The 21,743-nt window shown below is 37.3% G+C and overlaps 1 long non-coding RNA gene across 3 annotated transcripts; it reads right to left on the reverse strand.

The window, feature by feature from the left end:
* Positions 1-438: 438 nt before the first annotated feature.
* Positions 439-21,461, reverse strand: LOC104112859 (uncharacterized). Of its 3 annotated transcripts, XR_011413731.1 has the most exons (5): positions 21,064-21,461; positions 13,963-14,008; positions 10,685-10,753; positions 2,448-2,516; positions 439-628 (listed from the first exon to the last, which is right to left on the reverse strand). It is a non-coding gene; the product is annotated as an uncharacterized lncRNA (long non-coding RNA). The 3 variants fall into 3 exon arrangements; XR_690089.3 differs by lacking the exon at positions 2,448-2,516 and having other exon boundaries at positions 21,064-21,459; XR_011413730.1 differs by lacking the exons at positions 439-628; positions 2,448-2,516 and adding an exon at positions 8,674-8,869 and having other exon boundaries at positions 21,064-21,459.
* Positions 21,462-21,743: the final 282 nt, after the last annotated feature.

Consider the following 21,743-nt stretch of genomic DNA (forward strand, 5'->3'; position numbering starts at 1 on the left):
TCGACATACACGGCAACAAAAATGACTGAAGATCCAGCTTTCTTATAAAATAAGGAATAATCTAACAATTGAATGTGCATACCCTCTGGAACACAATTCCTTTGCTAATTTTGCATACCATTGCCTACTTGCCTGCTTTAAGCCATAAAGGGACTTATTTAACTTGCACACCAAGTCTGGCCTCTCTACTACCAGACCAGGAGGTACATCTATATACACTTCTTCATGAAGGTCTCCATGAAGGAATGTGTCACGACCCAAAAACCACCACAGGAGTCGTGATGACACCTAATCTCTAAGACTAGGGCACCTAGTCTCTAAGATTAGGTAAGCTGATTTCCATTGCATTTTTGAGGCCATTTTTTTTTGAATTAAATAAGTAACCAAAACTAACAGCGAAAATAATTACAATATACAACCTCCCAAGACTGGTAGTAATGAGTCACGAACTCTAACTGAGTACATAGAATGATCACGAGAACCGAATATACAATACTGTTTGATTACAAGTTAACAGTACAATGAAATAAAAGGACTCTAAGGAACTGCGATGACCAAGCAACTCTACCTTGAATCCTTACGATCCCGCTTTAACTTTGCTCAAGTCCGTTATCTTCAATACCTGGCTCTGCATAAAAATGTGCAGAAGTGTAGAGTGAGCATACCACAGCGGTGCCCAGTAAGTATCAAGACTAACCTCAATGGAGTAGAGACGAGGTACAGTCAAGACACTCACTAGTCTAATAACCTGTGCAATATAATATACAAAATAATAGAAAATAAATAATAATAAAGGCAGGATAAAACAACCCGTGATATGCACAACAGACAACAAGAATACCATTAATATCACTCAATAATTAATAAGCACAATTACACCCGATTAAATCATGCCCTTCAAATAAATGTCTTTCACATAGTTCTTCCAGATAACTCTCTTTCAAATATAATTTTCTCAAATAATTATTTTTCAAATATAATTCTTCCAATAAATCTTTTCAAATACAATTTGCTCAAAAAAATATCTTTCAAAATACAATTCTTTTATATAATACTTTCTAAGTAAAAATCCTTCCAAATAAATTTTTTGAATATAATTCTTTCAATTAAAAAGTCACCACGTGATACCTCATTTCAAAATCATCAAAAATACGGGTCTCAGCCCATTTTCATATTTTTCGTAAATACTGGTCTCAACCCATCTTCATATTTCCACGACACCTCGTGCCCATAATTAAATCATCATATTTTTCGGCACCTCGTGCCCTCAATTCATCTCACAACTACACGGACAATTCACGTGCCAAATATCATTATCATTTCATCACAGCACCTTGTGCCCACATTTTATATTACAACTGCATGGACAATTCATGTGCCAATATCCCCATTTCATATCACAATTCACGGCACCTCGTGCCCACATTTTATTTTATAACCGCATTACAATAGTCACAAGCTCCCAATTTTAACACAAATCGATTATTATCAATTTACTAACAACAAGGCGAGTTGCACAAGGCATAAAAATAAACACAAGAACATCACAACATCACATGAAAATTGTCAACACCACAACTCCACATCATCACATATCGTTCCTCACAATAGCCACCCTTATCGCTCCTATAGCCACCCTTATCGCTCCGCCCAGACAATATCAATAGCCACCCTTATCGCTCCTATTGCCACCTTTATCGCTGCTATAGCAACCCTTATCGCTCCGCCCAGATAATATCAATAGCCAACAAACACAACAGTGAAATGCCACCCTTATAACCACATAACATCAACGGTGAAATGCCACCCTTATCTCTCCAAAATAGCAACTCACACAACACAACAATTTACACGAGAAATTATCACAACATAACAAAAATCAATTCATATCACAATTTTTTAAATGGCCACAACCAAATTTCAAAGCTACAACCAAGTTAATTAATTTCACAACAAATAGCCAAATGATCCACACAATGTGTACAACACCCAAAAACAATCAATAGAGATAGAAATTACTCAACATAAAAGCAAAGTCTTCATGAAAGATCAAATTTTCAATAATTATATAAACACTTCTTCTTAAGCTCATTTAATTAATTATTTGAAGAGGGAAAAATCCAAAATGGAATTAAATTCCAATAATTATCAAGCCAGCAAATTCACAAAATTTCATAAATAATCAAATAACAATCACATCACATTGTCATATAACATCAGAGTCAACAACAAGTGTTTAGGCACGACAAGTAGATGATTAAATATATGCCAACAATTATCCAATTTACTACTCAATATGCTCAAGACTTTAACTCAAAAAAATTTGCACATATAAACCAAGTACGTACTCGTCACCTCGCATACATGGTTTTTAATTACCCAAATTGCACATACGACGCAATGCCTAAGGGGAATTTCCCCCACTCGAGGTTAAGTAAGACACTAACCTTTTTGAAGTTATGCCAATATTCCATAATCGCCTTCTTGCTTGAATTTGAACTCTAAACACCTAGAATCTAGCCACAAATAATTTGATTCAGTCAATAAAATCTATTGAAATTAATTCCATAAGAAATAATAATTTTCCAACAAAAAATCCGAAATTAGCTCAAAAATCGACCGTGGGGCCCACATCTCGGAACCCAACAAAAGTTACAAAATTCGAAAGCCCATTCAACCACGAGTCTAACAATACCATTTTTACCAAAATTCGACCTCAACTCGGCCTCCAAATCTTCAAATCTTATTTTTAAATCCCTAAGTTCAAACCCCCAATTTACACCTAAAAGACATGTAATCTAGTCGTATTAGTTGATGATAATTCAATATCATGGAGAATAAATGATCACAAGTGACTTACCTCAAGTTTACCTTGAATTCTCTCTCAAAATTGCCCCAAAAACCGTGCTTGAAGGTCCAAAATGGCAAAACTCGGAACCCCCTCTGTTTTTAACATTCTGTCCAGGATTTTTGCATCCGCGGTGATTTCTTCGCACCCGCGGTAATTTTTTTCGCACTCGCGGTGCCCGAATAGCCTATGCATTTTCGGTTTTGCGAATCATTCCTCGCATCCGCGAGCTCGCACCTGCGGCCCTTTTTCGCGCAGGTGCGATCACATAAGCAGCCCAACTGCTTTAGCTCCTCCTCCAAATCCAAATTCGATTCGTTAAGCATCCGAAACTCACCCGAGGCTCGGGACCCCATCCGAACATACCAACAAGTTGCATAACATAACACGGACCTACTCGAGGCCTCAAATCATATCCAACAACATCAAAACGACGAATCGTATCTCAAAGCAAAATCTATGAACTTTGAACTTTCAAATTCTATATCTTGTGCCGAAACATATCGAATCAATCTGGAATGATTTTAAATTTTGCACACAAGTCATAAATGACATAACGAAGTTATTTAAATTTTCAGAATAATATTTCGACCCCGATATCAAAAAGTCAACTCCCCGGTCAAACTTCCCAAAATTCAATTGTTTCGCCATTTCAAGCTTACTTCCACTACGGACCTCCAAATAATTTTTCGGACACGCTCCTAAGTCCAAAATCACCATACGGAGCTATTGACATCATCAAAATTCCATTCCGGAGTCGTTTACTCAAAAGTCAACTCTCTAGTCAACTTTTTCCATTTAAACTTCTAAATAAGGATTGTTCTTTTAATTTAATTTCGAATCTTCAGTAAATCAAACTCGACCACACCCGCGGGTCATAATACATATTGCGAAGTTGCTCGAGATCTTAAGTCACTGAATGGGGCGTAAACATGGGCGGATCTACAGTTATAGGTATGGGTTCCCGGGAACCTAGTAGCTTTTTTCTAGACCTTTTATTTGTATTAAGAAATTCATTGAATGTATAAGAATAATTATATGGGAACCCAATCCTAAAATGTATTGTTGGTTCAGTGGTAAATTAGGGAACCTAGGTGTGGCTCGTGTTTCATAACCTGTTAATGCGAGTTCGAATCCCCGTAAGGTTATTTTTTTATTTTTTATTTTTTTAGCAATACTTTATATGAACTAGAAGAAATGAAAGAAAAGTACCGAGGACCACAAAACACTAAACTCCCTCAAGCTAGTACTACTTTCCCTTTAGTCTACTTTTTAAAAATAAAAAAATAGTAATAAATGGCTAAAGACAGCCTAAAAGAAACAACCAAATCAAAATCTCCCCAAAAGTTATTTTGTATCAAATACCCACATCAAACATTGAAAAAACAAAGGTTAAGGTTTCAAACTAGAATTGCAGCCACTATTCTTCATTCTTGGATTCTTGAATCTTGGCTTCTTCTTTTGTTGCTTATCAAAGAGAAAGCCAGCGATCCATTGCATGTCTTCTCCCTCTTTCAATTTTTTTTGTTTAATAATTATTTTCCTCTTATATTATATTTTTGTGAAATAATAGCTCTTAACTTTTTGTAACCATTGTTATGATCACTTCTTGTAAAAGTAGTGTATTAATATTTGTTGGATTTGGGATTGGGATCATCTTCTTTAATTTTTATTATTATTTTTAGCTTTTGTAAATTTTAATCTTTTATTTTAACTTATGAAGTTGGGTTCTAGATCTTATTTTTTAAGAAAAAAAATTAATAAACAAGAAGTAGAATCGCATTAGAATCTTTCTTTTGTTGAGGTGTTTATTGATTCTCTCGTCTCCTTGGAGTATTCTTTATAAAGTGATCTTTTGGAAAAAAATCTTTACTGTAATATTTACTTTGTATCTTATAATTTGAAGGGAATTTTAGTGAGTTAAGATGATCAAGAGATTTTTCAAGCTGCAAACCTCTTCAGGTTCTACTTCTAGTTCTCCTTCGCTAAATTCTCATTCATGTCAGTGGTTAATGACAATGTCAATTCTTCTCATTCATCACGCAAATATATTATGTTGGATTTGAATCTTCCTAAACCTGATCCTGGTGAAAGAAAATAAATTTCAAAATATCCTCCTAATCTACGTGACCGAGTGAGAAGATATTATATTCAAAGGGGGCCTTGTCGGCCCCGTAATTTTATTTTTACAAAAAATAATTTTGGTGAAAAATTGCGTCACTTTAATCCGGAATGGTTTAAAACTTCATATTCTGGATGGTTAGAATATAGTATTAAAGAAGATGCAGCGTTTTACTTATGTTGTTACTTGTTTAAAAATGAGATTGGAGGATATAGTAAAAAAGCAAGTGATTCTTTTAGAAAAGATGATTTTAGGGCTTGGAATAAAGGTATAGAAAGGCTTAATGCACATGCGGGTGAAGTAAATAGTGTTCATAATCGATACTCGTTCCTTAGTTCGATTATTATAATATATTGACTTGAAATTGCGGTAGGAACCTATACACTTCAATTCTTAGATCCGCCTCTCGGCGTAAATTCTTAAAACGACAAGTCGGGTCGTTACATTCTCCACCACTTAAACAAACGTTCGTCCTCGAACGTTCTAAGAATTATTCTGAGGTTACCGAGTTGATAATTTTTACTTTTACACATAAACTTACAGTTGATTCCACGTTACCGCATTTGAGATAAGCCCAACAACATCATCTCACTTGAGATTATTTCTATTATTCATATTTGTAATCTTTAAGGCCATTATATTATGCTCCAATATTTTTTAAAAGGCCCGATTTCTCACAACAACGCACAATATTAGTCTCAACTGGCTATAGCAACTCGTGCCTATGCACACATCAATTTTTTTTATTTTTTTTGATAGTGTTGAAGTAATTCAAAACTTCCTTTGGGGTGCTGCATTATTCCCCGCTTAGGATCATTCGCCCTAAAACACATAACATAACTTGTCTCTTCTTTTGTAATTCTCAATCCTTCAAATTTTACTAACTCCCAAATTTTTCAGAAATTTTGGCAGAGTCTCCTATGTAATTGGGCCTATCCACCTGCCAGAGTAACACCCAAACAACTCCTAATAACATATCCACAACTCAACAAAATACCACTGAGTATATATCAATAACATTAATCTCAGCATTGCCTGATCATAATGATATCAGGACAAGAAGCACATCATATGTATGCTCATCACCACATCTCTGGTCTTAAAATTTGTTCATAATTAATTCCAGCATCATCAATTAACCTCATATTAACCATCATCACATTTCAAATTTTTACAATACTGACAACAGAACGTGAGGCATGAAGACCTCATGATTACTTACTCGGATTAATGAGTCACATTTAACGCCACCTGGGCACTCACCTCATAGGCTAAAACTCAATATTTACAGCACGAAAATAGCTGAATATGAATAGAAAATATACAAGCATTATCAAATAAGCCTAACAAGCATGACTCCCTATTAATATTATTACACAAATTAATTTTCACAAGGGAGAATTTTAAACTCATAAACATTTCACCACAAGGACCTCGTCCTTATATAACTTCCATCGCGGCTTGCAGCCTGGTTTAAATATTTTACATCATGTAAAAATGCGAGGATCTCGTCCTCAAATCCGAATCACAATTATGTTGCACATTGTGCCAACTGAAATTTTTAATTTTCTTTATTTCTTCTTTTCAATACATTTCATAAACAATTGTCATAACATATAATGAACCCTCATACTGGTAGGGCGTATAATCCGATAAAATTTGAATCAATTATTCCAAAACACATTAAACTCACTGTAATGAATAATAAAAATTACTTTTGGACTTATAGTCCTTATTGGTGTATAGAAATAAAATAACAGACACGAGCTCACATCTTTAAATCTCCCAACAGGGATACACATATAAGTGAGTCACAAATTTACGAAGCTCACTCTTGAGTGGAGCATTATAGGAGGATTCACCACAATATTCAGAACTGAATCAAATTAAGAAAAATATCCTTTTATAATAAAAATCAGGATCGTACCTGTAACGACACCATCTGGTGTACTGGCCTTAGCTAAATCATAGTGATTAAATCAACGGGTCAAGCCTCCACCTCTTAGGTGCTCACTACCCGCATGTCCTCCACCTCTAGCTGACTGTGCACGCGGAGTATCAACTGGAATAAAGCTTGTAGCTCGAGTGTTCTGATGAAATCCACCCCTCCCAAGTCCGGGACAATCTCTCATGATATTCTTAGTATCACCACAATCATAACAACCAATCTGAGGTCGCGACTGCTCGTACTGAGTCTGTGCCGGATAACTGGAATAACCACTGTAAGAATCTCGTGTCGGTGGTGCACTGTAAACTGGAGCACTCAGAGTATTCTGATGTGTGTACTGAGCTGACCGACTGCTCGAGCCTCTGCTATAATAGGTTCTAGCTGAAGAGTAAAATCCACTGAACCCTCCAGATTTTCGAGACCTTTTGGCCTCCTTAGACCCCCTTTCCTCGCCTAAAATACCCTCAATCTTCCTTACAATCTCCACTACTTGCTAAAATGAAGCATCAGTTTGTAATTCTCGAGCCATGCATATTTTAATATCATAATCGAGCCCTCAATGAATCTGCAAACCTGTCCTCTGATTGTAGGAACTAAGATAGGTGCATGACGGGCTAACTCACTGAACCTGATAGCATATTCTGACACCGTCATAGTACCCTGACGCAACCGTTCAAACTCTATGCGCCACGCATCTCTGAGAGTCTGGGGAACAAACTCTTTCAAGAACATTTCCGAAAATTGAGCCCAAGTTAGTGGTGTGGCATCAGCTGCTCTACCTTCTTCATAGATTTGCCACCACCGATATACTGCGCCTGACATTTGAAATGTAGTAAAGGAAACTCCGCTTACTTCCACAATACCCAAAGTGCGGAGAATACGGTGACAATTTTCCAGAAATCCTTGGGCCTCCTCTATAGTTGTACCACTGAAAGTTGGTAGATCATATTTCTTAAACCTTTCAAGTCTCTTTTGTTCTTCTTCTGATGCCTTGGGTTTGACCTCAGGCCGAACCGGAATAACAGGTTGTACCGGTACTACACCCGAAACCTGACCAACGTGTACCTGTTGCTCTGGAGTTGGTAAGAGTCTGAGCTACTCCCCCAATCTGCGGAATGTTTGGTGCAACAGAGATCAATCCCGCCTGAGTTAATGTACCAAATATACTCAGGAACTGTGCTAAAGTCTCCTGAAGTCCTGGGGTAACAACATGTGCTTCTGGTACCTGTCCCCCAACTGGAGCTACTAGTGGCTCCTCAACTGTTGTTCTGACAGGTGCTCTAGTCGCAGCACGTGCCCTTCCTCGATCTCTAACGCGGCCCCGACCTTTTGCAGCCCTAGCAGTATGTGCGGATGCCTGCTCAACTAACCCAGTAGCACGTGTCCTCACCATTTGTGAGAGAATTGAGACACAAGGTTCAAATTCCAAATTCAACAAATTTCGCACGACAGGAATCCAAGAAATGGAAATTTCCTAACAGTTTTGTAGCCTCTCGAAGATAAATACAGACGTCTCCGTACCGATCCTCAAGACTCTATTATATTCGTTCGTGACTCGTAGAACCTATGAACCTAGAGCTTTGATACCAACTTGTCACGACCCAAAATCCCACCACAGGAGTCGTGATGGCACCTAGTCTCTAAGACTAGGTAAGTCGATTTTCGTTGTATTTTTTAGGGAATTTGATTTTGAATTAAATAAGTAACCAAAACTAACAGCGAAAATAATTACAATATACAACCTCCCAATACTGGTTGTAATGAGTCACGAACTCTAACTGAGTACATAGAATGATCACGAGAATCGAATATACAATACTGTTTGATTATAAGTTAACAGTACAATGAAATGAAAGGACTCCAAGGAACTGCGACGACCAAGCAGCTCTACTTTGAATCCTTACGATCCCGCTTTAACTCTGCTCAAGTCCGTTATCTTCAATATCCGGCGCTGCACAAAAATGTGCAGAAGTGTAGAGTGAGCACACCACAACGGTGCCCAGTAAGTATCAAGACTAACCTCAATGGAGTAGAGACGAGGTACAGTCAAGACGCTCACTAGTCTAATAACCTATGCAATATAATATACAAAATAATAGAAAATAAATAATAATAAAGGCAGGATAAAACAACCCGTGATATGCACAACAGACAACAAGAATACCATTAATATCACTCAACAATTAATAAGTACAATTACACCCAATTAAATCAAGCCCTTCAAATAAATGTCTTTCACATAGTTCTTCCACATAACTCTCTTTCAAATATAATTTTTTCAAATAATTATTTTTCAAATATAATTCTTTCAATAAATCTTTTCAGATACAATTTGCTCAAGTAAATATCTTTCAAAATAGAATTCTTTTATATAATACTTTCTAAGTAAAAATCCTTCAAAATAAATATTTTGAATATAATTCTTTTAATTAAAAAGTCACCATTGTGACACCTCATTTTAAAATTATCAAAAATACGGGTCTCAGCCCATTTTTATATTTTTCGTAAATACGGGTCTCAACCCATTTTTATATTTCCACGGCAACTCGTACCCATAATTAAATTATCATATTTGTCCGGCACCTCGTGCCCTTAATTCATCTCACAACTGCACGGACAATTCACGTGCCAAATATCATTATCATTTCATCACAACACCTCGTGCCCACATTTTATATCACAACTGCACGGACAATTCACGTGCCAATATCCCCATTTCATAACACAATTCACGGCACTTCGTGCCCATATTTTATTTTATAAACCGCCCGACAATAGTCACAGGCTCCCAATTTCAACACAAATTGGATTATTATCAATTTACTAACAACAAGGCAATTTGCACAAGGCATAAAAATAAACATAAGAACATCACAACATCACATGAAAATTGTCAACCCCACGTCATCACATATCGTCCCTGACAATAGCCACCCGTATCGCTCATATTACCACCCTTATCGCTCCGCCCAGACAATATCAATAGCCACCCTTATCGCTCTTATTGCCACCCTTATCGCTGCTATAGCCACCCTTATCGCTCCGCCCAGACAATATCAATAGCCAACAAACACAACAGTGAAATGACACCCTTATAACCACATAACATCAACGGTGAAATGCCACCCTTATCTCCCCAAAATAGCAACTCACACAATACAACAATTTACACGGAAAATTATCACAACATAACAAAAATCAATTCATATCACAATTTGCCAAATGGCCACAACCAAATTTCAAAGCTACAACCAAGTTAATTAATTTCACAACAAATAGCCAAATGATCCACACAATGTATACAACACCCAAAAACAATCAATAGAGATAGAAAATACTCAACATAAAAGCAAAGTCTTCATGAAAGATCAAATTTTCAATAATTATATAAACACTTCTTCTTAAGCTCATTTAATTAATTCTTTGAAGAGAAGAAAATCCAAAATGGAATTAAATTCAAATAATTATCAAGCCAACAAATTCATGAAATTTCATAAATAATCAAATAACAATCACATCACATTGTCATATAACATCAGAGTCAACAACAAGGGTTTAAGCACGACAAGTAGATGATTAAATATATGCCAATTATTATCCAATTTACTACTCAATATGCTCAAGACTTTAACTCAATAAAATTTGCACATATAAACTAAGTACGTACTCGTCACCTCGCGTACATGATTTTTAATTACCCAAATTGCACATAAGACGCAATGCCTAAGGGGAATTTCCCCCACTCGAGGTTAAGAAAGACACTTACCTTTTTGAAGTTATGCCAATATTCCATAATCGCCTTCTTGCTTGAATTTGACCTCCAAACACCTCGAATCTAGCCACAAATAATTCGATTCAGTCAATAAAATTTATTGGAATTAATTCCATAAGAAAATAATAATTTTCCAACAAACAAATCCGAAATTAGCTCAAAAATTGACCGTGGGGACCACATCTCGGAACCCGACAAAAGTTATAAAATCCGAAAGCCCATTCAACCACGAGTCTAACAATACCATTTTTACCAAAATCCGACGTGAACTCGGCCTCCAAATCTTCAAATCTTATTTTCAAATCTCTAAGTTCAAACCCCCGATTTACACCTAAAAAATATGTAATCTAGTCGGATTAGTCGATGATAATTCAATATTATGGAGAATAAATGATCACAAGTGACTTACCTCAAGTTTTCCTTGAATTCTCTCTCAAAATTACCCCAAAAACTGTGCTTGAAGGTCCAAAATGGCAAAACTCGGAACCCCCTCTGTTTTTAACATTCTGTCCAGGATTTTCGCATCTGCGGTGATTTCTTCGCACCTGCGATCTTCGCATCCGCGGTGATTTATTCGCACTTGTGGTATTCGCACCTGCGATGACTGTTTTTGCACTCGCGGTGATTTTTTTCGCACTCGCGGTGCCCGAATAGCCTATGCATTTTCGGTTTTGCGAATCATTCCTCGCATACGCGAGCTCGCACCTGCGGCCCTTTTTCGCGCAGGTGCGATCACATAAGCAGCCCAACTGCTTTAGCTCCTCCTCCAAATCCAAATTCGATTCGTTAAGCATCCGAAACTCACCCGAGGCTTGGGACCCCGTCCGAACATACCAACAAGTTGCATAACATAACACGGACCTACTCAAGGCCTCAAATCATATCCAACAATATCAAAACGACGAATCGCATCTCAAAGCAAAATCTATGAACTTTGAACTTTCAAGTTCTATATCTTGTGCCGAAACATATCAAATCAATCTGGAATGATTTCAAATTTTGCACACAAGTCATAAATGACATAACGAAGCTATTCAAATTTTCAGAATAATATTTCGACCCCGATATCAAAAAGTCAACCCCCCGGTCAAGCCTCCCAAAATTTAATTTGTTCGCCATTTTAAGCTTACTTCCACTACGGACCTCCAAATAATTTTTCGGACACGCTTCTAAGTCCAAAATCACTATACGAAGCTATTGACATCATCAAAATTCCATTCCAGAGTCGTTTACTCAAAAGTCAACTCTCCAGCCAACTATTTTCATTTAAGCTTCTAAATAAGGATTGTTCTTTTAATTTAATTCTGAATCTTCAGTAAATCAAACTCGACCACACCCGCGGGTCATAATACATATTGCAAAGCTGCTCGAGATCTTAATTTACTGAACGGGACGTAAATTCTTAAAACGACAAGTCGGGTCGTTACAGAATGCATTGTTCACATCTAGTTGAAAGAGCGGCCACCCCTTTTTAATTGCTGCTACAATTAACCCTCTCACTGTTGTCATCTTAACAACTGGAGAAAAGATTTCAGTATAGTCTATCCCAGCTTGTTGTGTGTACCTTTCTACAAACAGCCTTGCCTTGAATCTCTCAACACTCTCATCTTATTTGTGTTTAATTTTGTACACCCACTTGCCCCCTATTGCCTTTTTACCAGTTGGTAGAGGGACCAAGTTCCAAGTGTTATTAGTATGTAATGCTTCAAATTCTTGTGTCATTGTTTCTTGCCAAGCAGGATTCATAGTTGCTTCTTCATATGAGGTAGGTTCACAATCAAGTGAGATGCTCTTGACAAATTGCTGACTATCTGGAACTAAGGTATTTAAGGATACATATTGTGCATGGGGTACTGAAGTGTTAAAGGAAAAGGATGATGTACTAGAATTGCTACTGGAGGGTGTCACACAAGGAGAAATAGGAACAAAATGATGGGGTCAAAGTTTGGGAATGGAGCACACATAATCCTTTAAGTACACAGGTGTTTTGTCTGTTCTGGCTGGTCTGTGAGAAATATGTGACATGTTCTGTTAGTGTAAAGCAGGTACAGGGGAAGTACTAGCAACTGTAGGGAATGGTGAAGGTGGATTATGTGTTGTATGTTCATTGGAGTATGTATCAATTTGCAAGTGATCACTACCAGACAAAGTTGCAGGTGAATTTGCATTGTGAAGTGATTCAGGTGAGTGGGGAATGGAGGTTGTACCACCAGTGTTAGATGAGGATCTTGTTTGGCTTGAAAAAGTTTGAAAACGTAAAGGAACCTGACCAAGACTAGATACCCTATTAGAATTAGAGGATAAAGCGAAAGGAAACACATTTTCATGAAAAATTACATCTCTTGAGACATGTATCTTCCTTGTGGTTAGACTAAGGACCTTATACCCTTTTGTCCTAAAGGGGTATCCTACAAAAATATGGAGTTTTGATCTTGACTCAAATTTGTCTTTGTGTCCTTAAGGATAGTGGGGAAACAAAGACACCCAAAACTCATGAGATGTGAGTAAGTGGGCTCCTTTTGATAAAGTAGTTCAAAAGGGCATTTATTATGAAGGAGGGAAGATGGCAGTCTATTTATCATATATGTGGCTATGAGAATGCTAAGTACTTGTGCTTTCTCTCCACCACACCATTCCGTTATATTTGTTCTAATAAATTTGATTGAGGTATTGAATTGGTTTTGTACCATGACAGTGAAGGCCTTTAGGATTTGCAATGAATTGATCTTGCATGCCAAAAGATGTGTCCATATTGGCCTACTGTAATCATCCACTAGTGTAATGAAATATCTATAACCATCATGAGTTGTAACATGGTATGGTCCCCGCAAATCAATGTGCAGTAATTCAAAAATTTTGGTTGTGGATGTGGTCTTTTGGGGAAAAGGCAGCCTAGTTTGTCTTGCCAGGAGACATATAGAAAATGAAGGTTTGTTTGGATACAAAAGTCACTAGTATGGATGAAACACCCTTCATTTTGTCAAAAAGCACATGCCATAATCTGTTATGCCACAAAGAATCTACATGGTTTTCATTTCTCAAGGATCCATCAGCCACAGAATTGGACACATGACAATCACTTCCTTTATTCGCAACTGAGGTATTTACAACGGGGATGACATGAGAATGTATCTTATCTACATATGCATGAGATGGATTAGAAACTCTATGTACAGGATGACAAAAATAATCACTGGATGAAACAGAATTATTTGATGCAGAATTGAAAACATAATTACTCTTGCTGACTTCTAAAAACTGAAAATACATACCATTCTTGGCTTTATCAATCTCTAGAGGCCTCTTCATTGAAGGGGCCTGCAGAATAAGACAGATAAATTTGGTAAAAATGACAATACAGTCAAGTTGTACTATCAAGAAATGCACATATATTAAGTTGTATTTGAAACTAGGCATATAGAGGACCTTTTTCAGAGTGAACTTAGGTCTAAGAATAACTTCACCAATTTGTGTCACCTTTACTTTATATCCGTTAGGTAGTGATACCACAAAGGGATAAACTAAAGTTCTAATATTTGTTAGTAAGGATTTCTTATAGGTCTTGTGATTTGTAGCTCCAGAATCAAGGATCTAGGAATCAGTATTTGGTTCAAAACACTCATATGATTGTGAATTACACTCTACAAAAGCAGAGCATGCCACAATACCTACGAAGTTAACAGCTCCATTGTTCAGGTTGACACTCCCAGAAATATCTCCTGCATTTTCACACTGAGTCTGAATATTCTCCAGCAACCTTAACAACTGACCATATTGCTCTTCGCTCAGATTATGTATGCTTCGATTATGATCCTGGAATTCACCTTCATTTTCTCCCATATTTATCCCATCATGTTGTGTACTAAAAATATTTATTACAGTCCCCTTGCCTTTGTTGGCTCTCTTAAACATATGTTGGTTGTTGAATTTATTGTTATTGTTATTGAACATCTACTGGTTATTGAATTTGTTGTTATTGTTAGTTTGCGGATACCCATGAAGTTTGTAGCATTTATCCTTCGTATGCCCTGGCCTCTTACAATGCTCGCAAAACATTCTGGGCCTTCCTGAAAATTGCCCCCCTTGTATCCATTTTTCCCACGAGTGTTGGTGTTCTGATTGTAATTTGTCCGAAAATTGTTATTGCCTGCACCACTCACATTTAGTGAAGTAGACTCCAATACAAATTGATTCTGAGGCCTTACTTCCCTCTGCTTTTCTTCTTGAATAAGGATTAAGAAGGCTTGTGCCAAAGCTAGTCAAATGATTCATCATCAAAATGCTGCCTCGCACCACTATATATACCTCGTTCAATCCCATGAGAAATTGAATTAGTCTCCTATCCTATTCTGCTTTGTGCATATTTTCTTTGGCTCCACAAATGCACTGACACTTACATTCAGCGTGTGTATTTAGGGTATTTAATTATTTTCATAATTTTTTTATTTTTGTGTAGTATCCAGTAATATCTAGAGCTCCTTGGCTTAAATTATTGATTTCCCTTTGAAGCTGATAGAGCTTCGCACCATTAGTTTGATCATACATGTCCTCCAATTCCTCCCAGAGTTTCTTAGCGTCACTAACATATTGCAAGCTATTTGCCAAGTCCTTTGAAAGCGAGTTCAAAATTCACGATGTGACCATATCATAGCAACACTCCCATTGTTCAAAAGTCGGAGCATTAGAATCCGGCTTTTTGTATTTTCCTGTGATGAAACATACTTTGTTTTTCATAAAGAGAGCCCTCAGTACTCCTCTTCTCCAGGATCTGTATCCAGTTCCGTCAAACGGTACCGACACCAACATAGACCCGACACTCTCAGACGGGTGCATGTAAAGTGGATTAGTCAAATCCAAAACATTGTCTTCTTTACACATGATTAAAGGAGAGAATTACAGAGATAGAGGTAAATTTGCTAGAACTAAATTAACACGGAGAAACTGCGAGAATGAGGTCGAGATCGAAGCATCAGCTCTGATACCATGTCAAAATCGAAGTAGCAACATGAGAAACAACTAATTGTGAGTATGTGTGAACCTAGAAAGAGAAATTTGGAGAAGAAGCTCCAGATTCTGAGAGAATGAAAACTCTTACTTTGATTAAGATATTTACACGTGTATTTATACAAAATAACTAATAGTTAACCACTTATCTAATGCTAACTAACTAATGCTAATATCACTAACTAAGAGTGTTGAGCTGTAACAATTGCTGAGTTGTAACATATACATGTAGTACTGTGTGAGTATGTGTGGGGTTAAATACATAATTTCAAGAAATACAAAAAGTTTGATTTTCATCTAATATCCTTATCTTCTAGTGCTAGAGACTTCAATTTCCCCTACCACCCCTCCAATCCTTCTCTTCTGCACTAGCTATAGCCTCTGATACTTATCTTTTTATGTTCCAATTTGATAGCCAGGAGTAATTTTTGAAAAATGAGAAAGATAAGATGTGAAATTGATTCTCCGTTATTCTGTTGTTCTCAATTATTTCACACATTATTCTTTATTGACCACTGATATCTGATAATGCTATTATTGACTTATTATAGTCGTAGGTTTACATAATAAGAACAATTATAATGGAAAGAGAGATAAAAATTGAAGAGCAACAACAGGAAATGGAAGGAGGAATCGATAGGTTAGGATAAACAGTTTGGGTGTTGGGTTCAGTCATGTGCGGGTCAGGTCCTTTAAATTGGGTAAAAAATCCACATGGACCAATAAATCAAGGCCATATGTTTAACTAAAAGAACAATAATGCATGTCATAATTCTGTTTAAAGGACATTTTAAATCCTAGAAGTATCGTTAAGTTCATTTTTAACTCAATAGGTGCAAGGAGGGCATTCATAAACCATTTCTAATATATTAAGGGAATTTTGGATCCTTTTTCGATATTAATATTATCTTGTTCGGCCTCTCCCTGATGTAAACGTTATTTGTTTATTATTCTTCGATTTAGACTTATACTAATTTTTATACACGTCAACACGTACAATATATACGCACATAAAGGGAAAAAAAGTACGTTTATTGCCATATTTTACGTTCAAGAAGCAATCAAATTGCCTTCAGTTCACGGGTGACAAGTGCCCACTTCACACATCCTTTTGTATTTGCATTGAGTCCTATATTTCTATATTCTATACTCCCTCCGTTCCAAATATTTTATATTTATGTGTCGAGTCAAACTAACTCATCTAAATTGAAACGGAAGGAGTATAAAATTGGCGAACCAAGAGCTTTCTCTCAATTCTATCGATCATTGTGGATTTATCAAAAATATTATATTACTCCGCGTAACCACAGTTGATGAGAATCAACCTAGTGACATTATCCACTTTCTCCAAGTCCAAGGTTGATTTTAAGGTACAATTTTGAAGCATTACTCCTATTTTTTATTTCTCAATTCTATTTATTGTGATATGGTGATAGTATATTGGGCATGAAGCGGCTTACCCACTTCAATTAAACAACTCTAGTACACTGCAAATGGTGAGCACTTTCCATTTCCAATCGAGAAGTTGTGAGTTCGAGTCACCCCAAGAGCAAGGTGGGGAATTCTTGGAGGGAGGGAGCCGAGGGTTTATCGGAAACAGCCTCTCTACCCCATGATAGTGGTAAGGTCTGCGTACACACTGCCCTTCCCAGATCCCACTAGTGAAATTATACTGTGTTGTTGTTGTTGTAGTAGTAGTAGTATACTGCAAATGTGCAAATGCATAACCATTATAGTATAAGTTATCTTGATAACCCTCATGTAAACGTTATTGTCTGTAGCATCTTAGGTGCATTTATATTCCTATAGGTGATGTCTTGGGCTATGAAGGCAGCCCACTCACCCCTTAAAGAATATTCTTATGGTTAAGGTGAGTCATCTGAGCAAGAATTGGGGTAAAGAATTATTGACTTGTACGCGTCAGTAACATTGCGTCCCAATGCCACCCTCAAAGCTCTTATCCCCCCACCCTCCACCCCCTATTAATATGGTTTTAAATATATGTTCCTTCTTTGATGAGAACTATGTTCATTTTTCATTTTTCGATTTGGATATATACTACTTTCTCTGTTCCAGTTTATGTGAACCTATTTTCTTTTTGGTCCGTTCCAAAAAGAATGATCATTTTTTAAATTTGAAAATAATTTACCTTAAACCTCCAATTCTACCCTTAACGAGAAGCTTTTATAACCACACAAATACTCTGGACCCCTTTCTGACTTGTTTAGAACCACAAATTCCAAAAATCTTCATTTTTTCTTAAATTTCGTGTCCAGTCAAACATGTTCACATAAATTGAAACGGATGGAATAGTCTTTATGTACGTCAACACATGCAATATACGTGCATAAAAAATATTCATGTATGTTGCACGTATATTTCACGTTCAAGAAGGAATGAAACTATTTTCATACCACGAGGGACAAGTGTCCAATTCACACAGTAATTTTATATTTGCACCATATTGTATTTCTATTTTTCATATAGAATAAGTAAACGGAGGGCTTTCTCTCAAACTGTATCCATCCTCATGGATTTATCAAAACGTTTATAATATTCTGCATAACTAGAGTTGATGAGAAGCTACCCCATGACCTTCCTAAATACATAGTGATATTTCTCAGTTCTCCAAGATCGGGTAGCTTTTAAGGTCAATTTTACAATACTACACTTATTTTTTCTTTCTCAATTTCTCTATATTGTACGATAATATATTAGTGTTGCAGCGGCTTATGCACTTCAATTAAATAATTCTTGAATACTGCAACTGCATTAACACAAATAAAGTTCATGGTGCCTAAAATTTTGCAATCTCTATAAAACTGTATGTGACGACATATTGTGTATAGTGTGTATTGATAATCCTCAAGACGACACCAGTAGAATGTAAAGCCTATGCTCTTACATGTGACGTCTTAGGCTATGAAGCCTATCCACTGACCCCTTAAAGGAGAAAGACAAACAATAATCGGTCAATGATGCCTTTACTGGTGCAACGTAATTTTAAAGAACACTTTTATGGTTATATGAGTTATCTAATCAGGAAGTGGAGTAAAGAAGAATTGACTTACTCAAGATAGCAATGCTATGTCCCGATGCCATCCCTGTAGCTCTTATTCCCCGATATTAATGTAGTTTTATCCAACCCTTCCTCGATGAGAACGTTGTTCGTTATCCTTTTTTCGATTTGGACATATTCCTTGTAGGTTCCTTATTTTATTTTGATATAGAGTTGCCAAGACTTCAATCATTATTGTTGTATAGTTCCCCTGGGGCTTTTTATGCTAGTATTGCGTTAGAAATGTAATTTGTTGGCATATTCCACAACATAAATTGACTGACCAAATGACAATAGTAGTAGTGAACCTCATGATGCAACTAGTAGTCTTGGGCTATGAAGACTGCCCACTCACCTCTTAAAGGAGAAAAACAAACACTAATCAAATTAATGATTCTAGTGGTGCAATGTAGCAACAAAGAATATTTATATGGTTAAGGTGAGTGATCTGAGCAGGAATCGGAGTAAAAAATAATTGATTTATGTGCGTTAGTAGCATTAAGTCCTGATGCCAACCCCATAGTTCTTATTCCTCCTATTAATATGGTTTTATATATACATTCCTTCTCTAATAAGAACTATATTCGTTTTTTATTCTTCGATTTGGGTATATACACGCACAAAAAAAAAAAATATGTATGTTACACGTGCATTTAAAGTTCAAGATGGAAAGAAACTATTTTGGGAACACAGAGTGACAACTGCCCATTTCACATGTAATTCTATATTTACACCGTTTTGTATTTCTATTTTTCATACAGAATAAGCGAACGAAGGGCTTTCTCTCGAATCGTATCCATCCTCTTGGATTTATCAAAAAGTTTATATCACTCTTCATAATCAGAGTCGATGAGAAGCTACCCCATGGCCGTCCTAAATACATAGTCACATTTCCCGCTTTCTTCAAGGCCGGGTAGCTATTATGGTCAATTTTACAGCACTATTTCTAAATTTCTCTCTATTGTGCTATAATGGTAATATATTAGTGTTATTGTGGCTTACGCACTTTAATTAAATAATTCTTGTATAAAATTTTAAAATCTCTATAAAATTGTGTGCGACATATTCTGCATAGTGTGACCTGATAACCTTCAAGATGACACTAGTAGAATGTAAAGCATATTGTCACAACTCGCAATTTAGAGTTGTGATTTCGGCTAAGAACTGGTGAGAAAAGGTCCTTCTGATGGTCTGACGTAGAACTGTCTACTCGGACAACTTTGACTTTTTAATTTTAAGCATATATAAGGGGGTATAGGTGATGAAAGCTCCGACCTGCCTCCCCCATACGTGCTGCCACTGAGCCGTATAGAACGAGCTACCTTGGGGGTAACCTCAAGGGCCTACCTAGATAACTCAAATGAGTGTCAAAGGTACCCATACGAGTTAGGAAAACTCTATGGGCGGCGCAACGCCTTCGGGCTAGCGTTGGGCATCAAGTAGGCGCAGGAGGCTCAATGTGTGGGACGGCCAGCCCCGCGGGCTGCCGAATGTTGGAAGGAGACCTCCGTGCCGATTGGATACTTGACGCACCTGTCATAGGGGCATCATGTGTCGACTTGTGAGCATGGCTTGGGTTCAACCATGCAAACAAGGGTTCGTTGGCCTAAAGGTGTAGTTGTGGGGCGACACTACACTATTCGGGATGGAAGCGTGTCGCGAGGGCAATGTATGGGCATGGCACGAAAGACACGCATGACAATGGCCAAGGGCTAAAGTTGCCTTATTCGGACGAAGCACGAGCTAGTCGTGGATGCACTAGGCGAGTGTCAAGCTTGAGGATTGGGCTGTGCACGCGGGAGCGATGCTCAGTCTTGGGCGAAGGACAAGACATGTCCTAAGCCAATCTCCTAGGGCGCGCATAGATTATGATCCTAAGATGAAGTGCCACGACATGTCTAGGGCCAAGGGTCTAGACATCTTACGGGCGGCACAACTTGGGGCAAGCCTACGGGCGAGCCCCACCAACAGGCACAGGATCGTGCTTGGGAATCCTGGGATAGGAAACAGGCCGGCCTGCAGCGAGGGGAACTGCAGGCGCCACATGGGCGAGCAGGTGCCGCTACCCAATGTAAGGATTTGGGCCCGTGACAGTATGCTCTTAATGCTATTGTTATAGCGTTTTAGCTCAAGTTATGTTCTAAAGGTGATGTCTTGAGCTATGAAACATATTCACTCACCCCTTAAAGGAGAAAGACAAACAATAATCAGTCAATGATGCCATTACTGGTGCAACTTAAATTTAAAGAATATTTTTATAATTAATATGAGGTATCTAACCAGAAAGTGGGGTAAAGAACAATTGACTTACCCATGATAACATTATTATGTCCCAATGCCACCCCCGTAGCTCTTATTCCCTGGTATTAATGTGGTTTTATCCAACCCTTCCTCGATGAGAATGTTGTTTGTTATCCATTTTTCGATTTGGACATATTCCTTGTATGTTCCTTATTTATTTTGATGTAGAGTTGCCAAGACTTCAACCATTATTGTTGTATAGTTCGCCATCCTTCTTGTACTACTATTGCATTAAAAGGTTGTGTCATTTATTGGCATCCTCCACGGCATAAAATGGCCGACCAAATGACAATAGTAGTAGTGAACCTCATGATGCAGCTAGTAGTCTTGGGCTATGAAGGTTGCCCACTCACCCCTTAAAGGAGAAAAACAAACACCAATTAAATCAATAATTCTAGCGGCGACGTAGCAACAAAGAATATTTGTATGGTTAAAGTGAGTGATCTGCGCATGAATTGGAGCAAAGAATTATTGATTTATGCGCATTAGTAGCATTACGTCCCGATGCTACCCCCACAACTCTTATTCCCCCGTATTGGTATGGTTTTATATATATACGTTAACGATATTTGTTTTTCATTCTTCGATTTGATTATATATTAATCTTTATGTACGTCACCACGTGCAATATATGCGCATAAAAAAATACACATATGTTGCACGTGTATTTAATGTTCAATACGAAAGGAA

Source organism: Nicotiana tomentosiformis, chromosome 2, assembly GCF_000390325.3.
Source record: "Nicotiana tomentosiformis chromosome 2, ASM39032v3, whole genome shotgun sequence".
In the NCBI taxonomy this organism is placed as follows: Eukaryota; Viridiplantae; Streptophyta; class Magnoliopsida; order Solanales; family Solanaceae; genus Nicotiana; species Nicotiana tomentosiformis.